General features: G+C 38.9%; 1 protein-coding gene across 5 annotated transcripts in view; it reads right to left on the bottom strand.

Annotated features, from left to right (window-relative positions):
* The window catches only part of LOC110839727 (kin of IRRE-like protein 2), a 577,271-nt gene that overhangs the window by 398,749 nt on the left and 156,180 nt on the right, over positions 1-22,342 (bottom strand). Inside the window, exon 4 of one of the 5 annotated variants that reach the window (XM_087353933.1) lies at positions 934-1,026. The exons of the other annotated variants lie outside the window; for them this stretch is intronic. The gene's annotated coding sequence lies outside the window, so the exon portion shown is untranslated. The remainder of the gene's footprint in view (positions 1-933; positions 1,027-22,342) is intronic. 5 annotated transcript variants of the gene reach the window in all.

Genomic DNA, 22,342 nt, shown 5'->3' on the forward strand with positions numbered 1-22,342 from the left:
CAACGTACGTTACACAAAGGACGACACACTGGAAGAAACATACATTTTAACATTTTAACCCGGGGGAACTTCAATACTTTATATCGATGTAAAAAAACAAAAAGTGTTACTATTTACCTAATGAAAAAAACAATTTATGAATAATTAATATGTCTATTGTACATTACTGTAACCGGAAGTTTCAGCACAGCTGCCAGCCAAGATCGCCCAATAAAACAGCTAAATATTCCTCCACGCTTGCTTAAGTTGGGTATTGATATTAGACTTCGTACTCCTTCTAGGTCTACAAGTTGATATCTTTATAAGATGTTCCCTCATATCATCCAGTGTATAAAAGAGATCCTTAATTATATTCATTACCGGCATAGAGTAATGAAGTTACAAGACCCTCTCATAGAACAACAGACCAACGGTGGCCATTGCAATTATACAGTTTACGCCAGGAATTCTGGGAAAAATTCTGACGCCTACTTTCCTTTATATACCACCAACCAAATAAACATCAAGGACACCGGATATCACAAGTGAATAATTACACAGCAGATCCGGCTTTGTGTTAAAATGCATACACCACACAAACGACTTGTCGCGTCAGAAGACGGATGCAGGGCGGAAAAATTCTAACTTGAAGTTTTCATATTAAATTCGTATACTCACAAAACTAGTAGGTTAATTAAAACGCGGTTAAACAAAAACTCCATAACAAATTCCGTACGTAAATATGAGTTACGTGTATATATTTTATGTTTTCACCGCGATAAACATATGAATTATATTCTTCTGCTTTGTGATACCATGTAGTCTTGTAGATGGTAGTCAGTGTGTTCAGAGTATTCTAATTATGAAGGATGAAACATTTATGAGTTAAAAAATACCCTTAGAGAATTCAAGAATCGTGTCTCATTAAGAATAATTCGAATACCTAAGACTCACCTATAACAACACGGATCTAGTTGAGCAGCTTCAACATTACAAGACCCAAGTCACTGAAACTCAGCCTTAGGAGTGGATTTAGAACACTCTTACCTGTAACACAAAAAAATTATATTAGCTATCTGAACACTACTACTTCTATGTAACTTCAAGACGCAAATCCTTCTTTAGGAACTAACAGGACAACTTATTAAGATAACCAAAAACTATTCCAACTTTTATGGAAAACGAAGGTGTATTACCGTGTTCAGAAGATCCAGCCACTGATCTAATCCTGAGGAGTAAGACAAATTTTAATATTATCCTCTCATCTATGTCTTGGTCTCCCAAGTCGCCTCTTCTCTTCATATTTTCCCACTAAAATTGTATATGTATTACACATCTTACCCATGCGTACTACATGCTCCTCCCATCATAGTATCCTTGACCTTAACACCCTACTAATGACATATTTGGTGAAGAGTAAAATTTTTCTGTCTTACGTAAGTTCAGAAATCGAGTGAAAGAATATGGGGTGTATAGGACCCCTAACATATGATACTTTCCGAAAGCATATTATCACCCAAATATTCAAAATCCTACACGAAATGGAAATAATGTCATTCTTACTTCATGCATTGTGAGTAATTTACAGTTTTTACAACTTTCGGATGCGTGAAAAAGAACGGACGGGAAAATACCAAAGTCGTACTGCTCTTTGACGGTTTTCAGAAACGTCGGCTTCTTCAACTGTTAATTGAGCACAGCTACCGAAACGTCTGCTGTTGGACTTCGTGTCTGATAAACGACAGTCTCCCAAACGTGTTGTTGGTCTAGGGACTTAGTCGATGACGACAGAGGGGTAGAGACGGGTGTAGAAAATGTTAATTCGTATCAACGCGGGTGATAACCCAAGAAGATTTCTTTGTATTTACATGCAGTGCGAAATTGACATTTTATAAAACCAGCGGGAGCTACATTCTAAAATCAGTGAGAAGTGAAAACATTAGGAGTTACTGATTAAGTCTAATAATATCACACGCAGAATTTCAAAGACAGAGACAACCTAGCTTGCAATCCTCTTGGATCTATCGTTCAACCTTTAAATTTTTCCTTCGGACATGTTCTTAATTCTTGAACATTTCGCTGTAGAGTTTGATACATTTTTTTCTGTCAAAGCACGACAAGTTTAAGAACAGACTGATTTTTGAAGCTGTTTTAATTTAAACATATAAAACTCTAAACCCGCAATTCACCAATAAAACAAAACATTCAAATTAAACGTCCTTTACTATGTAAAAGCCACATAAAAGTTTCGAAGGAATATTAACTTTAATAAATGCGCACAATCTAATTCTGTTCGGTTGGCAGCGTTTAGATAAGCGACCAACTGATTCAATCTGTAGGTAGGCAAATCGCAGTATAAGAGAACAATAATTAAAATTAAAATGCAGTGGGTAATAGAAGGTATATTACCCGACCTTCCATTTAGTTAAAGGTTTACTGGAATGAGACGTATTTCGAAAGCTACAAATGGAATTATAGGGGCACATAAACTGAAGTAAAAGTGTATACCACGCTTCCAGATTACCCTTCCCTTTCTAATATCATTATCAACGCTTTCCGTTCACAACTGACTTCCAGATAATTTGCATGTGAAAGGATCGGATATTCGAGAGTGTCTGAGTGTGATAACTCTCAACTCCCGTTAAAAACTGTGATTTCATATTACGCCCTCCCTCCAAATATAGAGGTATGTATATCTACTTTCGATCAGAATACTTAGTCTAAAACGAAGCCACATAAATTGCAGCAACCTTCTTAAACGTGTAAAAATACGCCAGTAACAAACAACGAAACAAATTCAGGAAGGAATAAATCGAAGAAAGAAATAAAATAGCTCAGATTCTCACCAGGAATTCGTCTTTTGTGAATTCCTCCAGGCTGTGCCCAACTTACATCCGTACAATTAACCAGATTTTCTTTTCCTTCGTCAGTGCTTACAGGACAATTATTTATTTAAATAAGTCTTGATAATTTCTTTGTCTGTGTTCCCTCATAAGGAACAAGACGACACGGCTCATGAGGGACATAGAACAGCTCATTCAGATTTGGCTGCAGTCTTCAGACTCTACAATACTGCAGTTCTGACCAACAAACATGATTTAATCATAACAACCCCCCCCCCCAACATATTTATTCCTTATCCGATGCCGCACTGCGAAACCAATCTACAGTCTGAGAAATAACAAATTATGAACCGTGAGATTTCAGGTTCTCACGGCGATGAGTATGGAAATGGATGTTAGTCTAGGTTTATACGATGCCGTGTAGTCTCAGCCGAAGTTTCAGAGGTGCTCGCTACCTCCATCATCAGGGGATGTGATGATGCCAACCATCTTCAAATTATTAACCACACGAAAAATTCCGACACAGAACTTTTAAAAGAAGAAAATTAATCTCGGAAATTTCCGATCATGCGTCTGAATATGAAAGGTAAAGATAAGAAGTGGATATAAATTTGTCAGGGTCACAAACATGTATAAGAAAGTGGATGTAAAGTACCACACATTCATTAACTACCTTTGCACCAGGTGTAGTTCAAAATCCTTTGGAAACTAGTTTTCTGCTTCAGAAAGAGCGTCAAAGTTAAGTCAATACACGTTCCTTGAACTGCATTTAACCCTTTAAAGCTTGAGTTCGTCTTATAAATATTTAAGAATTCAGTCCGTACCGAAAAGAAAACACTACACTTCACCATTACAAAGATCAACTGGTTAATGCTGCTTGAGAAAATTGTCGCCGTTTACACCGAAAAATATAATTTGTTAAAGCAGGTGATAGACGCATACAGTTGTCAACAGGGTTTGACACGTACTTTTGAACACTTTGGTCTCGTACGAAAATATAAAATGCAAAGAACTCAGAAAAAATTGTACTCCAATTCGGAGCACGCTACATCCGCTCACCACCATTACCATCATCATTATAATCATCAACAATGATATTTCAGATTTTATGTCGACATTTTGTTACAGTCTCAATTGACTAGTTGTCTCTTCCACCACCAGGTGGGGAGGCGAGCCACGGGATTCATAACTGTGGGGTGAAATATCAAACTGTGACACGCTCCGGTAGGGTTAACCGGTGACCTCCGCTGCAATATAATGGTCGGCTAATAACACAGCGTGGGGCCCGCTGCTGCAGTCACGAGGGACACGTTTCGTGATATCCGCGCCTCACGAACATCTAACAGCAAAGAACAATCCAAAGAAACAGAAACCATGCTTTTGTAACACAGACGCCTGTTCCAAGTTTCATTTTAAACATCTGAGCGACCTCCTTTATCGTTGCTTCCCTTTAGAGTCCCTGCTTAAGTTATTAATATTAAAATTACAACCACCACTATTATAATAATATAATATTATTATTGTTTAAGGAAATTCATACATTTTCATCCAAAAAACCTGACGGAGAAACATCACCAAGACATTGATAAAAAATAATGTTTATATGGACCTTAATCCGTAAAGAAGTGAAGGCATGGGCTAGTTTACACTGGCTCAAAATATGGCAGAGAGTTATAATGTTACATAGTGTTATTACACCATATAATGCCCTTATATCATTCTATTTGTCAATCAGCTGACGCACTTCAGAATGAGAACAGAGGCGACTGAGTCGTAAGAAATACAACGAAGATATTAATTTCCAACAGACAAGGCTTCAGATAAATTGGTATTATACATTTAATATAAAATACTTTGAAATAAAACTTCGTCAAACATTTTTTTTTTCTTCTTCTTCTTCTTCTTCTTCTTCTTCTTCTTCTTCTTCTTCTTCTTCTTCTTCTATGGCTCTCCGGTCCGTATTCGGTCCATGGCCTCCTCAATTCTGCTCTTCCATTCGGTCTTCTGTTAGGTCCGTCTGTTCGAGGCTTTGATTGAGGCTTCGAACATCTTCCTTTATACGGTGCAAGGTTGTTAGCCTTGCGACCAACCCCCAATCTGGAGGACCAGGGTACCTGTCTTAGTCTGACCTCTCCCCCTCGACCAATCTGGCTAGGGAGGCCCTACCAGTAGCTTTGCTACCGCCAGCATAGCTCTTGAAATCACTGAGGTACTCAAGCCCCACCATCACAACAAGGTGGGGTAGTCAAGCATTTATTCAAAGAAAATAGTAAATAGATTGCTGTCTTTTGGGTTGTTGCGCCGTGTAGTCTGGTAGAATTTTGCCAAAGCTTCAGAGGTCCTTGCTGCTTCCACCATCAGGACAATGAATGATCTGTGGAGGCAACAAGGACCTCTGAAACGTCGGCAAACTTCTACCGTACTACAAGGCACAACAACCCAAAATACAGCAATCTCTACACACATCGCCGTGGAAACCTAAATCCTACAAAATAACAAATAGCTTATCTTAATTTTCTATCTATACACACTGCGCATTAGACCAGCGACACAATTTCGAAAAACTCCTTAATAAAACAAACATTTACGGACATTTCCAATGTATAAATTGTCATATGTCAACTCATACATTTTCTTTCTGGAGTCTAGTGAAAAAGACTTTAATTAAAGTAATGGTACGACGAAAAAATAATCTTCAGTTCTTGTCAGTGATTTTATACTGTTACTGCAAACAAAAGAAAAATCATATGGATGTAACATCCATCTCTTAGGTGTGATGTATAGTACCATGTTTGAAAACTGATGGAAGAGCCAATTTAGATTACCCACGCCTATATGGGATAATATTAAAATGGGTTTAATAAAACGGGTTCTTAGATATGGCCTCGTTTGGGATAGAATCAAACTGAACAGCTTCTGATTTTCAAAATTCTTGCGCACTCCTCGCCTCACTCAGAAATACTAAGTTGGTTCAAGTAAAACTTTCTTTGAGTTCACTATGATTTCCGTAACAGTAAATGCCAGAGCAAAATACAAATACGTATTCAATTTTCGCACATATTCGGACGCGTTTTGCAATAAACGATCTGGAAATCGTTACAGAATATGCAGCAATCTTCTTTGAACTTATTAATATGCCTATATGCTATCAAGAGGCTAGTTCCAAGCCAAAGAAGGCTTATATAATTTTAACGCTGGTTTCGTGTTACTACTCAATGTATCTGCTGTGTTACTCAGTGTGGAAGTAATAATTCACCAAAACACAATTCATCATACTCGTATTGTGTGAGCCGATTAAGTCATCAGGCGATCCTTTTGGGAAAATTTCCCCCTCTTTTATTCTCTTTCTACTTCGCTTCTATTCCTCCCTCACTCCTATCCGTTCCTTTCCCTTTTCCCCTTTCTTATCTAATACCTAAACTGTAGCAACGTTTCGTGGCCGATTACACTGGCCCACACCAATGGTTAATACTTTTCGAAGAATCTGTAATTGGGATCACTGCTACCTAATGAGTTTTCAGATTTAGCCTCTGCAAACAGGTGATAAACTTCCACTCGTCATACTTCCGTCTGGTACTTTAAATGAAGGCGGATCGTGATTAATTCTGGGTTCCTTTTGTGTATTATACGAACGGAAAACATTTGGCGTTTGGCCAGAGTAATAGTCTCTGAGGTATGAGGTAGAGGGATGTCTCAGTAATTGAAACCAATGCAGCGAATGAGTGGAATGGAGATGAAGGAAGAAAGTAGAATGGGCGGAGTTTGGACCAATTACGGGAACTCCAGTAAGCCAACATATTGTTATTAAAATTTAACACTGATTTCCCAGAGGCGGAAAACTTTTTCTCTTATCAATTTGTTCCGTAAAGAACTTGGAATTTTTTCTTTGCACAAGCAGTACTGAACCATATTAACAATACAATGTTATGTTAATTAATGAAGAACGTAACACACGCGAGAACAAAGAACAACATACCTAGTATTGCAGTAACCTTTGACGGTCGATGCACTAACAGAACCACATACTGAGCTTTAAAATCGCCAGAGCGATTTAACTTTGACGATGATTTTTACCGACATTTCGAATGGAAAGAAAGAATATGTATTCTTGAAAAACCCAAAAGTTGCTTCCATTCGTCATTAAAATATGGCGGGAAAAGTTGGTTTTACAAAATAAATCCAGACCAGAACAAGATACGAGCTCGTACATCGGGCGTAACATGGAAAGGGTTTTAAAGCACGTTCGATTAGCCAAAGATCGAACGTTAAGATCACAAATTCTACTCCAACTTATGGAACAAATCTTCATAGGCCAGCCTCGTTACCGCCTGTTATTCTAATTATCGTTATTATCTCTTCGATTTAGTGGGTTATCAGCCTTGCACATGAAACTCGTAAGTGAGCATTCTGTGGTGGTTTTATACTGCGGCTTAAGGATTCTAGGAAACAGTGGGCTACAGTAACTAAAGAATAAGGAGGAAGAGGGTAAGAATGTGGTAACTGATACCTCTGGTCCAGGATCCACCATCAGGGTATTGCCGGCCTGATGTTGGAGGCAGCAAGAACGTCTGAAACGTTGGTAAACTTCTACCAGACTACAAGACGAAAAAACCCCGAAGAACTCTTCATACCAGCCACCGTGAGAACCTCAAGTCTTACCAACAAAACATCCATTGTAAACTTAGTAGCCAATGCCAGTGCCAGTGGTATGGTATTGGAAGGTTACACCGATTTCAGCTAAGACGTGCTCTGCAAGTACCAACATTCATAACTACTGACGCAGTTATGTGTGTGACTGTACTCGATGTTCAGAAGGGGAGTTAAAAATACTTTGTTGCTTACCAATGTGTGACGGACCTTCACATTCTGCCAGTCTCCCAACACACATACAGGGCCTTAATATAAATCGAGTACAACGTAAAAGCGGCTAGTTATCACATGCGAGTATTAATGTCTGTAACTCACATGAATTAACTTGTGGTAACAGCAGCATCTGACATAATTCAAATATTTAAGCCCTCATAGTCCTACTGTGAGAGGCAGCGTATTTACTTCTAATATTCAACGAAGTAATTTGGTATTACCGACACTGAACTCTTGACATATTCTAATGCGTTTCGAATGGCGGGTGAGAGGTTACTGTACCTGAGGAGGGGGTAAAATTCTTAAATTCTGGCTGATGTATTGACTATGATTAATTAGTTCTTCCCGAGCTAGCAGCTGTGTCAGGTGGTTTAATGGAGAAAATACAAACGTTTCGAGAACCATCTTCGTCCTCGTCCTCGTCCTCGTCCTCAGACATGGTTGGTTTTTTCATTTAGTGTTCTGTCTGACGACAGGTCCATATGAACAGGATCCTTCCATCTTTTTCTCGGACTGGGACCTGTTCATATACGTTCTTGGCAGATGATCCAGAAGTGGTTTGCCATTGCCTTCTTCTGTGTGTGAATGGAGTAATTGTTGGGATGCCACGGAGAAACCGGAGAAGCCCCCGGAGGAAAACTCCGTGTTGCCTAGACCACGGCCTTGCCCAACACAAGTTATAAATTCGGGCACCGCCGGGAATCGAACCCGAGACCCCAGGATTACAAGGCCAGCGTTCTAACCGCTAGACCACCGTGGCTAGAATACATGGTTGGTAGCCCCGGAAAAATTCGTATACTTAGTCGCCGTGAAAGCCTCAGACCATATATTGACTGTGTTGTTTATATGTCCATTGCAGAGAAGCTTCCGGGTAAATGTAATTCCAAAATACTTCAACTTCATTGACCATGGAAGAGAATGGGTGAATAAGGTTAATTCCGACAAGGGTCTACAGGACCGTCGGATTAAGTGTACTGCTACTGTCTTACCTAGATTAAAACAGATTCTCCATTTTGTAACCACTGCTCAAGAAGTGATATGTGACGATGAGGTAGCAATCTCTCGTCAGGAGTGCAGTGTCAGCGAATGCCCTCAGCTTGGAATCAGGTCTATATGAAATACCATTTTCACGTAGCAGTAAAAGCACAGAACGTATAATCTTATTAGTCCTTCAAAGTCAACGTTCGTCTAAACAGTCTTTGAGAACTGAGTCCGTACCTCAAAGAAAACATAGCTCTTCAACATTACAAAGATAAACTGGTTGATGTTATTTAAGGTAATAATCGTTGTTTACACTGATAAACATACCAGTAACGTTATTAATTGCTATAGCAGATGGTAATGTACAAGCAGTTATAATTCGGCTTTAAATAGTTAAACAAACAGGGTGTAAGAGTGTGGGCTAGAGTCCACAGATACGGGTTCCGCAAAAGGCAGGACTTCTCTCGAATACATACGCTACTATCAGCTTCTTAAGGTCTCTTTTCCACAAAGTCATGACCGACAATATGAATGTGAGGGATTATGACGCTCCGTCACTTAGCTATAGAGGCAGGGCAAGGAAGTTTGTAGGCTGTTTCAAGCTCTTATTTTAGAATCTGCCTTCAGAGGGACTGGAGAAGCAATAAACACTCAGCTTCACGGGACTCAAGAGTATCCTCTTAAAGTGCGTATATGATGGACAGTGCTGGTTTTACCAAATTAATTTACGTATTTACCTTGGAAACATCCATACCTGAGACTGAACAAACAATCACAGCAAACGGTTTCGCAAAGCACACTCTACGGCCATACTGCAGTGGGTTAATAAAATATATCATCAAATGCCGTAACAGGGAGTGAAAACCACAGCAAACATTCGTTTCAACCACTTAAAATATAAAGTTCAACCAAATGAGATGTTAGCCCCTGTATAACACAATACGGCACAGTAATGTTAAATTTCCCCAGCTGTTCTTATCTAAGAAAACGTAAACTATAAAATTAATCAAAACTCAGTCTTGCACTATAAATGTAAATAGCAAGATATATATGAAAATATTGTACCTACTTCAAGAATGCGTAATGGAGGGTCTATGAATGTTATTCCGTACGATTCATCCTGGAATCTACTTAATGAATAACAGTAACTATTATTAAATTATAAGAATATGTGTAGACTATACTTTGTTGGGATAGTTTAATTTCAAATCGGCCACTTTAAAAACAACACGAGTCTACTTTTCTATTACTACTACAGCAATCACCAGGGGCAAATGCGTAGTTTCCCCACCAGAATAACATTAGCCCAAACCTTTACTGCGCTTGGAGAGGCTCGTCTATCGTGTTTCCCGTAAAAACTATAAGAGTCCTGGAGTCATTTTGCTCCTTAACAAATTCGGATCATTCACCACGAAGAAACCCGTGAAACACACACCGACTTACATAAGTCACCCTAGCAGTGACAGACACAATCACATGTATTATGCAGTGTTCCTTCAACAATACGCGAGTAACCTAAAACACAGCAAGAGTCGAAACATAACTGGGATAGTGATTTAAACAGGCCACAATTGTTATCTCCCGCCATCCTTCTCATTTCGCAACCATTCTCCCAGTCGATGCCACAAACCATGAAATTGAAAAAAGTACCGTTAATAAATCGAGAAACATAAACAGACTAACTACCTATCCTCCTCTTGGAACATTCTAATATGGCCAAGTCATGCATGGGTCAGTTTTGTTGTGACACGAATTTCTCTAGAGAAGTTTCGTCAGCCATGTTTCATATCGCAGGAACCGCGCATCAGCGCTTCTCCTCACACTCTGCACGCCTCGTCATCACGACTCGGTGCTGTGCTCTGCGCCTACAGGTTACTGGGTCCGTCGACTTCTTCTTCTTCTGTCTGCCCCATTCTCCACCCGCAGTTTCTTCTACACATCCCTCGTTTCCTCCTATTATTCCTCCTCCAACTATTCATTCTCATTACCATATTTTTATATTATTTCTTCTCATCCTCTTAATGTTACTATTGTGTTTCTTTACATATCAATTCTCTTCTTCTCCTCCTTCTCTTCATACTTCTACAGTTCTTTATCCTTATCGTTTTTCTTATGTTAATAATTTTCTCCTTCTTCTTGCACTTCTGTATTTATATATACTCTTTCTCATTCTCCTAACTGTAATGCTGACTTCTTATTGTGTTTTCCGTCGTCCTCGGGTATTTATTTACAAGAGACCGCGTAACTGAAAGGGCCAAAGTTACTGTTATTTCGTTTAAATACCCTTCAGCGTACATATCCAACATGCAAACGACAAAATCAATTAAATTCACACAGCTGTACTGAACAGGTGACTATGTTTTGCTTCCATAATGTTGTCACAACGTGTAAATGTCTAGAAAGTTTGGATTAATTTTACATCATTTTAAATATAAAAACTAATTAACAAACTACTGCAGGACAGTTTTTACTGCTATATTTCTACTGTGAAAGACCAGCTCAACCTGAAAATAATGCGCATGACATCACACAGATGGTACGAATTTCACATTTCCCTGTGCTCGCTACATGCCCCGCCCATCTCCAGTTTAAACGTTGTAACAAGCTCGGAAAGTGTATCCATACCGGAATAAACATAATACCCTCGTGCGCTGCTTGCAACAAATTCCACCCTGGCCATTACACTGCAACACATCAATGTCTACGTAATGACTTTCCTCGTCCGTCATTTTGTCACCGCAGATCGTAGGCCATTCAAAATATGTTTGTGAGGTCGTGCAGAACAGCATAACCTCCATATCAAATTTCATACAAATTCGTCCAGAGGTTCTCCAGTACGGATAGACAGACATGACCAGTCCATAATGCATTCTCTCTATGCACTTCCTGCAAAGAACGCATAATAACTGGTAATGGGGGATAATTATAAAGCTTCTCATTAGTTTCCTCCAGCCTTCTGTCACATTACGCATCACAGATTTAAATATTTCTCCACCGCCCTATTTTCAGGCACACTCAATCTGAATTCTTCCCTTAACGTGACAGACAAAATGTAATGCGCATTTATATTTGCAGTAAATTAATATAGCGGCTTATGAGATTGAATCTTGTCAAATATTCTTGTGGTTTCCCATTGGAGTACACGTTTCCTTCCATTCTTGGTTATATGACGCCACGATGTGATTGGCTACGCACACTTGAGATGTGTAACCGATGTGGGATGTTAGTCTACATATAAGGGTCCTTCAATCGGATTCACCTCGTGATATGAGGGTCTGTTCCGAGGAACTGTTTAATCCCTTGGGGGGTGGGGAGTGGAGTAGCATGTCGACGGCGAGATAATCCAGCCATACCACACTTCTCATACGCCATGAGTTCGTGAAACCCCCACCACTACCTTAAAACCCCTAACAGATTTCATTCACAAATTCACAGTATTATTTCAAGTACCCCTTTAAGTACCATACCAAAATCTAGTAGCTTAACTATTTTAAATGGCTCTGTATACAACGATATCGTTTAGCGTAGACCTATTCTGCGTCTATGTGTTTAATATCATATTACCAGGAATTAATATTATTAGAGAAGGTGGTTTGCAGCAAGCAATTGCTTTGTCCCATAATTACAAGGGCTGTGCTAATAGCAGCCTTAGACTTCTGATAATCCAGACACGGTTAATGAATGCGGTTTCTATGGCTACAATGCTTACGAGCCTAACTATGTAACAGTGATGCTCTCCAAGTACTGCCAGGCTTCTGTAATGTTACAAGTCACACACCTAATGAAGCCGATAAAACAGACTTCGTTTGAACTACAGTCATTAGCATATTCTACTATAATTTTGAGGATATTCAGTTTACCAGAAAGTCTTTAAGTTTAAATATCACAGCAAGTTCTGAGAAGAACTTATGACATCTCTTATTCGTTAGTAATTTGCTTATTTTACAACGTATTAATAAATGCAGTTTTTCTGTAGAGTCTACCGCCAATACAGGACCATTGAAAGGAACGTCAAACTTCGTACAAACGTTTACAAATATTAGCCTATTAAGATGACAACACCAAAAAAGCTGAGACGGACGGGTGGGCGTGCAATATGTGTGGGGGGGATGACAAAGACATACAAAACTTAGTACGAAAAAGTGACGGAAGAGACCACTTACAAAACCAAGACCTAAACGTAAGAATATTGTTGAAATATACATTACTTAAGATACATGGTGAAGTTGTGTACTGTATTCATCTGGCGCAAGATATGGACCAGGGGAGGGCTCTTGTAAATACGGTAAGAAACTTTCGGGTTCCATAAAAGACGGAGAATTCCTCGACTAACGAAGAGCGACTGAATGTGAATGATAGGACAGATTGGAAAAAACTAGTCGAACAAGCTAAGACCCACATAGGGTTATAACGCTACAAAAAAAATAAGAAGAAGAAGAGAACGAAGAGCGACTATTAGATCCCCAAAGATTTTGTTCCATGGAGTTAGTTACGCTGATTGAGAACGATGAATTGGTAAGAACAAAAAAGAACATTGTCGTTCCCCGTTTCAACATACTAAATTGTATCGCTATTTACAAGGAGGGAATGAGAAAAAAACTGACCATTTTATTAGCCAGGTCCCATAAATGCATCTAATTACTTGTAAATACTAACGATAGATCATGATTACCAAGTATACCGCTCATAGAAGTCTCCTACATTTTTAACATTCATTGTATGGAGAAAAAAAGTGGTTTCAAGTTGTCGTAAGCGGTGTTTCAGGGGCATACTGACCGCTGAAATCTGCACTGACCTGTAAAGCGATGGCAAAAGTTCCACATTTCGAAATCTTTCACATAATCAGAGAGAGACAGTGTTTCAAACTGAAATTGAATCGAGATCCATTTTATATGACAAAAAGGAAAGCTACATTCGATTCAAACAATGCACATTATATTCATTATTGCCATATCAAAATGTGGGATCCAGTAAATACATGCATCATACATAAATATTCGGAAATAATTCCACCACGTCCATATTTAGATACACAAAACTGGCATGCTGAATCCCGCAGCCACATCCTATTAATTTAAATTAATTTTGCATGAGAATTTACATTATTTAGAAACTGGCTAATAGCAGACAAACTGCCCTTACATAGTGTCGTGTTCACGTGTAACATGAATATATTTTGCATGTTCCGTAAAGCCTACATTCACTAACCACCGACCGATAATAGTCGATTTTATTTGTGGCTTATTTAACAACGCTATCAATAACTCAGATCACAAAATAAAAAGTTTTCTCAAAGTTTTCCATCGTCTAATAAAACCATAAAATTTCACAACGTTTCCGCCATGGGACTCTATCTCCGAAACGTCGTGCAATTTTATGATTTTATTAGACGATAGAAAACATCCATAAAACATTTTATTTTAAAAACAAACCATCGTCACAAACTTTTAGATTTGAGCAACTCAGATTACATAGCACCGAATTATAGGATTACAAATGAATGACGAATATCAGAGGACGTGGAAGGAAGCGGTCGGAATTTGCATGGAAATACTGAGGAAAATCACAAGAACTTCAATCAGGATATCCGGTCACCAGGATTAGATTTTAATCCGAGACTTCCCTAATAGGATGTAGGAGTGCTAACCAAATTGACCGTGACGGAAAACAATCGACATACCACTCAATCTGCTTAGAACAATAACACCCATCGACCTTTATACATCGAATTCTCGGCTGGTTTTCAAACTCTTTTAATTAGCTGGCGGTGTGGGGGGGGGGGGGGGGGGAATTGTCTCAACATACGAATATTACACATTAATAATATAGGTTATAGAAAGCAAAGTCAACATTCGTACACCACAATTTAATTTGTACAACTGTGGATAAACACAAAATTTGGACGCTCGGAAAGAGAGCCCTATGGGAAATATTTGGATGTAACCAAGATAAGAGGAGTCACTAATAGTAAGTTTATATGATAGGGTGAAAAAGAAAATAAGGATGAGAAGAGTAAGGCTTGTAGCGTGCTTGGGGGAACTTAGATGCGCCTAAAGGAATTTTGGACTATTAGCCCCATCTCAAAGTTTATGCGTGGATGAGTGGATGATATTAATACAAAACTTATACATATAAGTGCGAGGTGATGTAAGAATAGTTACATCTATTTTGGGTCCAAGTTCCATATAAGGGGGATATTCTAAATTACCCGATGTGTATCATTTGAGACACAGATCTCTATGACATAATCTACATGTCAGTCTACCTGAACCTCAGCTTCAGTGTACAATTCTCAGTGACGTATTTATTCAAGAAACATAGCAGAGAAAAATGAAGTATTTTGTGCCATAAGTCATAGTGATCAATACAACGTACAACAGATAAGATTCTGTACCTCTCAAATGAACTGTTTTTTGCACATACTTAGTTACCACTTTTACTACGCATTAAACATCCATTACTTAGCATTGTCCTTCATCCAACACGCTAAGACTTAATATTTATTTCTATAAATTCATTGTCTCCACTAACCTCTCTCAAATGGCTCCCACACTCATAAATTCTGTCGCCTAGAATTAGCTCTTAGAGGCAGCTTACACTTTGCGCTTTATCTCGTAATAAATTAATTGTTCAGTTACGTGCATGCGTGTTGCTAAGGATACATCAGTAACAACGAAACACGTCCTATAAAAGTTCATGCTCGCCTGTAATTTAAGAACTGTCTGACCTATTATGACTAAACTTTCATTATAGAGTCACAAGTAATGTAAGCCTAATAAAATAATGATCTAAGATATTAAAATTATTGGCTGTCAGCACTTGAAATTTTCAAAGGGTTAAATACTATATAATTTTTAATTAAAACTAGGTCTATTCAGGAAATATATGAACTTAAGATCAAGATGCAAGTAGACAAATTTGGATGTTCCCTGACCAGTACATTCTAAGTCTATACAGTTTAGTGCTATGACAATGAAATTGTAGACGTTAGGATGTGCTGGACATGTTGCTCGGATAGGGGAGAAACAATAAGAAAGTGCAGGGGATCTGGAAGAAGTTGGGAAGAGCAACATTTAAATATATTGCACTGTAGTACTTTGTGAAGATAACAGCTGGATAAAAGCGGTTAAGAGCCGTATTCAGTGGCAGATCTCTGGAAAATATTTTCAATTTGCGTATTTTCGTTTATTACAGACAATTTTGCCATTAGTTTTTATTCTAAATAGTCGGCAACTGAGACTTTTCCGATAACATATTTTCCCCTTCAATCAATATTACGTTTTAGACCCATTCAAATTGTAAGTAATGTACGAGGTGCGATCGGAAAGTTTCAAGACTGCGCCTATAAAAACCCGTACACTTATCTCAGGTATTAAATTCATCCATCACCCTCGAAGTAGTTCCCCTGGGAGTGAACACAACGATCCCAGCGCCGCTGCCAAGCCTGGAAGCATCCCTGGAAATCTTTCTTTGTCAGCCTGTCAAGCACCATCTGCGATTCTGCCTGAATCTCTTCTATCGTCTCAAATCTCCTTCCCTTTAGCTGAATTTTCATCTTTGGGAAGAGGAAGAAGTCACACGGAGCTAAATCCGGCGATCCGGCAAGATCTTTGAGCTCCTGACAAACGACAAGTCGATTCTGCTTCTGGTCCTCAGACAGGAGCCTTGGCACAAACTTGGCTGCGATGCGTCGCATGTGGAGTTCTTCCTTTAGAATCAGCTGACAGGTCCCATAGCCTATCCCAACAATGTCGCACAAGTCGTTGATGGTACGACGTCGATCTTCGTGAATGGCCTGCCGAATCTTCGTAACATTTTCGGGCGTTGTGCTCGAAGATGGTCGTCCAGAACGCTCGTCATCATCGACAGAGGTTCGGCGATTTTTAAAACGTGAATGCCACACAAAAGTTTGTGCACGACCCATTGCGGACTCCCCAAATGCTTGCTTTAGCATTTCATAGGTTTCCGCAGCCGTTTTGGCGAGTCTTTGGCAAAATTTGATGCACACTCTTTGTTCATGAAAATCCGCCATTCCGAAATCGCAGGAGGGTCGGTGTAATGCACTACCAAAACGCCCGTAACTAAGAAACAAATGCTAATTCGATGATGCCGGCTGGCACACTGATTCACTATGAATGTAGGCCGCACCCCCTAGCGGCAGAAGCTCGTACTACATCCGGTTCGCCCTCTATTGACACAGTCTTGAAACTTTCCGATCGCACCTCGTATATGTCTGGTATGTAGGGCCTACTGAATATCTTGTATAAGGCAGCGCCCCTGGTGAAGACTCTCTGAAGCGTGACGTCGTTATGAGAATACGATTCTCTTTTGACTTAATTATAATTAAATCCTTGGTATTTCTACCAAGACGTAATTGGGTCTACAAACGCCTCTAGCTCCCTCTGGCTATGTTGGTTTATCCGAGACAGATGATTTTAGCATAGGAATAAAAAACAATCATTTTCAAAACAAATTCTTCAATGGATTCCAGTTATTGGGGCAGCACGTTTATAAATGAACTAATTTTGTTTTGCCTGGAAAGGACAGGAGGTTCGTGTATTAATGTAATAGCGACTGAACAAACACAATATAAAAAATTGAATATTGACGGCAATTGGGAAGATTGGTGTTCCCAGTAATTGTATACGTAAACTCATACTTGTTAATCACCCACATGCCACAACACTTTGCGCGTCCGTATTGAAATCACACGCTACGTAATACAAATGCAATTATGTCAATACACAATATAGAAGTATGTGACGAATACACTGAACACGCAGCATGCTTATAAAATAAATAAATTTTTAACTATGTGAAAATTCCCTCTGAGCTTCTGGGTATTGACCTAGCTGAAAATTACACACTAATTTAACACGTAAAAGAAATATTTTCGAACCTCGTTACAAAGTTTGGCGCCGTATATTAAATTATAGTATCAAAAAACAAGGCGATATATGTGATTCCTAACTCCAGGAGAATATACATCTGTGCTACAAGACCCAAGTGTTAGTGTTTAGAAAAATAATAGTGGTTTACGCTAGGAAAGTAGTAAGCGAACCACATACAGTCTATAGGCTTACATTTTTGGCGAATTGCTGATTTACTGACTGTACCAGGAGGCGGTACGAAGTTTTCACTACAGTTTAAACTAGCAAGAACGGAAAACCTTGGCAAATTTAATATTGGGATAGACAGTGCATTGAACTCTACAGCAATTCAAAGGTGATATACTCGAGAAAGATCAGAGCAGCGAAACAGAAAGTACGAACTGGCGAGATTACTGTGCTTAATTAAGCACTACGCCACGCCGACGTATGGGGAAGTGGAGGTATTGGGCCGTTTATTCTTATCCTCTGAACTATATGGAAGTGAGTGGGTAGCTAAACTCCCCGGAAGCGTTGCCTCAGGGAAAACAGTTGATTACCTTTAAGTTAATGTGTTGGTGCGGAATAGATTCAAATGGCTCAGGACAGGGTCTACTGGCGAATTCTTGTGAACACGGTAATGTAACATTCGCTTTCCTTGAACAACTGATAAACTTTCATTTTGTGAAGAACTGTAGACTACTCCAGTGAGTTAGATGCTGGACAGAAAAGAAACTAATTCCTTCAGCTAAATTCTAACATCACTCAATAATGAACATGCCTTCAGTAGCGCACCGCGAGCATGCGAGACCTGTATCAGCATTAAAATCCAAACCTCTTTGTTCTTTTATCAGAAAGTAAATTCTGTACCAATATTTTAATATTGAAAATGGATTCGATAGGGCTACATGGGAAGTAGAGATTCCTAGTTTAATTACGAGGCAACCATTATTAGACCATCTCTCCAAGCCAATAATTTTATCTGTCACAACCATCTGGTAAAAGTATGCCTGTGATCAATAATGTGTTAACTAGGAAGCGATATTTACGAGACTCGAACGAAAGTTTAACAAAGTGTGTTCACTGAACTACAAATTTATTTTCAAAATGCTGGCTTTTTGGCCATGAAGCAACTGCTGTAACTTCATTACGTGGTAAATCTCTTCGCGCGTCTGCTTCTGCCCACCAGTTCTGGTTATATATATTCTCCGGTCTTCATTCTCGACGAACAAATTCAAATAATTCCTCAGACCGAAGAATCCTACAGACGGATCGTATTGGTCGCGAATTAAGAGCGCCAAGCCACAACGCATGCTTATCACACAAGTTCGAATATTAGCTAACCCAACTGAATTTATCTGTCGTTTTACAGTGAAACACTGGGGAAGATGCCGGACTGGTGGAACGTACAGTTTCATTACAAAAATAAACAATAGGACTCTCCCGTATCAATTGAGTGCAGTCCACAACATCACACAATACATATTCAACAACAATTTAATATTATCTTGTCTGCACTTAATTATTCCAGGTCTTTAATTCAGAATTAGATAAGCATGCATCATTTTTCCCCTGCACGTACTATTTTCCTCGCTAATCTTGTATGTGTTAATCTGATCATAACCATACTACGTGAGAGAGAAAATCATACCTTTTACTTCCTGCCTCTTAGGTCCAAACATTCTCAGGAAGGACAGCATAATACTTAAGTACTCCAGTAAAACAAAACTCCCCTGCATTATAGACACAAGGCAGACAAATTTGGGCCCATTTAGGAGATGAATCGTTGTTTTCTCAACAAATTAAAAAAAACACATGAACGTTCGTGTGTTGAATATGTATTCATTTCAACCTAAACTACGGTAACGTTGATTCATCTACAACATTATTTTACAAAGAAAGATTGTTTTTAATAATATGAGATTAGTGGCGCATGCAGGACGCATGAAAGATGAGAAGTGCATATAACACTTTAACCTGAACTACAGAGACCGCCTGTGAGACCTTGAAATAGATGGGGAGAGAAAAAACACATTTTAAAGAAAGTGAGTGTGGACTGGATTCATATCGTTCAGGACGGGGTGCAGTGGCGAGATCCTTGGAAGACAGTATGAACATCCATGTTCCATAGAAGCTGAAAATTTCTTGATTAGTTAAACTACCACCACCTTCAAGAATTCTGTCTTCTGGGTTGTTGCGCTGTGTAGTTTGGTCGATCTATCAAAAACGACTCTCTGCCATGGATTACACTATGGGTATTAAATGTCCGTGTGACCCCAGTTAATATCTCTTGAATCAACTGACGTACTTTAATAAAACTCTGTATGAATATGCTCCTATAGGCCACCAAACCTTTACACTTCCTGCTTTACTATAATCAACACATCAGTATCGGAGCCGTAAGATCTGAAATGAGAGGTAAATAGTGTAATTATTTGTCGAACACAGGGCGGACGTGGCAGCCAAGGGAAACTTATTTATACATTCTCCTTTCAGATCGAATTTCACAGCTGAAGTGCGTAAATGCCTACCTTACCTTGCTTTGTGAAGAAAAATTATTTGTCGAACGTCGTGCAAACCGTTAGGTGCTGATGATCGGTCACGTGAAATGGGGTAGAAAGAGCGAACGCAGTATGTAAGAGTCAAAGGCTCAAGAATAAAATATCAGGAGCGTGTGCATTTTGACTTTTCAAGAAAGGGATTCGAGCAGTGATAAATGCTGGAAACCCTCGAACAGAAACAAAAACATCAACGAAACACCGACAGTGAGGAAACTTTCGATGGAAGAGTGAGAACAAAGCTATTGGTTTATTATAGAAAGATACTGGGCCTATATACGTAACATTTAACGAGTTCATAAAGACAGACCATGGTTTTTAATAAATTCAGTAACATTTCTAATACCGATCTGAGATTGAGACAGGGGTGGGAAAATTAACCTGTCTAAAACAATTTTACAGGCGACATTTTACGAAAATGGAACAGGTTTACCCAGATATTAAAATGAATGAAGTAATATAAATGCCTACTATTTGCCGACTTAAAATCATTCAGGTTTAGAGGAAGAACTATGTTAGTCCCTTTTCATCCCATAAAATATTAACAAACAATTTAATATGTCTTTTCAATACAGTGCAGCAGCTAAAACATAAGTGCCTTATGTGTTTACTCCCACTTGCCACCTTGTCACAGAGTATATTATCATCGCAAATAGGTATATACTTCTCATTTAAAAGCTCTTTATTGAGTGTCGTTAAATAAACAAAGAATAAATAGCAATAAGTGTCTGTGAACACACATCCATATACATTAAAGTCGCTTGTTGTATTACCCGACATCCAAATGCTGTTAGTAACGTAAGGTCTATACGTCTTTACGATTAAAGTGTCTTACGAACAAAATGGGTTATTAATAGAACATATTTCGTAGTAAACTTGATGAAGCAGCCAGTAAACAGTTAACAGCCATCCACTTTCTTCATGAAAATGGAAGCTCACACAGGCAACTGCCCAGTTAGGGATCACGTAACGTACCACTCACTGCTGTCGTATGTAATGCCAATTAAGCTATTTCCCAGTGTTATCATCATTAACGACCTATGTACCAGCGCCACCACTCACGCAGGTATTTACAATTCTATGATGTCATTATCCGATGTAATAACGTTTTAGAGGGAGCAATTTCTCTGCACAATATTAGTAGCAAAGTAATATTTTCGACCAATATAGTTTTGTCTAAATAATTTACAAATATATGAACTAGAAGAATGTAATGTAAAAATGAAATATGTTGACTACTTGTGTTCCAACTCAAGTGACTTTTTTTCTTTTCTTTTTTTTAAGATCCACCAAGTCCTGCTACTAGCCTGACATTTTTTTCCCGCGGTGTAACACATGTAGAATTTGTAACACTGCATCTCCTAAGTCATATAGTACATTGCAACATATCTACCGTTAAAAGCCATGCGGACCATGATAACATTTATAGAAATTTTTAAGTTCAAACATCTACTAAAACGCCTCAAAACTAGGTAGGTACGGCCTTCTTAAGTGAAGAAGGAAACGCGATGCAGTTTCTAAAACCTTGTATTCTGTTTGGAGATCCAGACGATGGACAAAGAGCAGAAACCCAGCAAAACCAATTCTAACAGTCTATACAAGTGGTCCCCAACCTTTTTGTGCCTACGGGCACATTTGAGAGTTTATGAGGTCGTGGCGGGCACCAACCAATTAACGAAGACAATTTTTTTTTTCTCTGGACAAATAAGATATGGACATCAAATAATACACAAAACAACACGACGTTTAATGATACAAGAAACCGCGCAATCAAAATACGTAATTTTATAACTACAATTATTATTACTCAAGTGGGAAGTTAGTGTGATGTCTGGCGCTGCATTTCAACGGCCAGTTTTTCAAATTTCGGAGTGTAGGATGATGTTGCTGCTCGCAAACAATCATCAAGATGGGCATTAGTAAGTAGAGATCTGCGCTTTGATTTTATAATGTTCATGGTTGAACGGCCTTCATTATTAAGTATAACCTCTTTCCGTATCAACGCGGGCACCCAAAAAAAGCCATGGCGCCCGCGGGCACCGCGTTGGGGACCACTGGTCTATACTATTGTCAGGAAGATTTAGAACTGTTTTGGAAGGCGGAAAATTTCTTGACTAGCTGAATGACAGCATGTGTAGACCAAAAAATTAGTGGTGTTCTCAGATTTGGCGATGGTATTATAAAATCACTATGTTCCGAAGGATGGATCTTCCTTCCACTTCTCTGGTCTACAGATCGGAAATAGCTCGGC

Source organism: Zootermopsis nevadensis, unplaced genomic scaffold, assembly GCF_977971745.1.
Source record: "Zootermopsis nevadensis isolate Lab colony 2312 unplaced genomic scaffold, Znev_1.0 Znev_ptg000022l, whole genome shotgun sequence".
NCBI classification, from domain to species: domain Eukaryota; kingdom Metazoa; phylum Arthropoda; class Insecta; order Blattodea; family Termopsidae; genus Zootermopsis; species Zootermopsis nevadensis.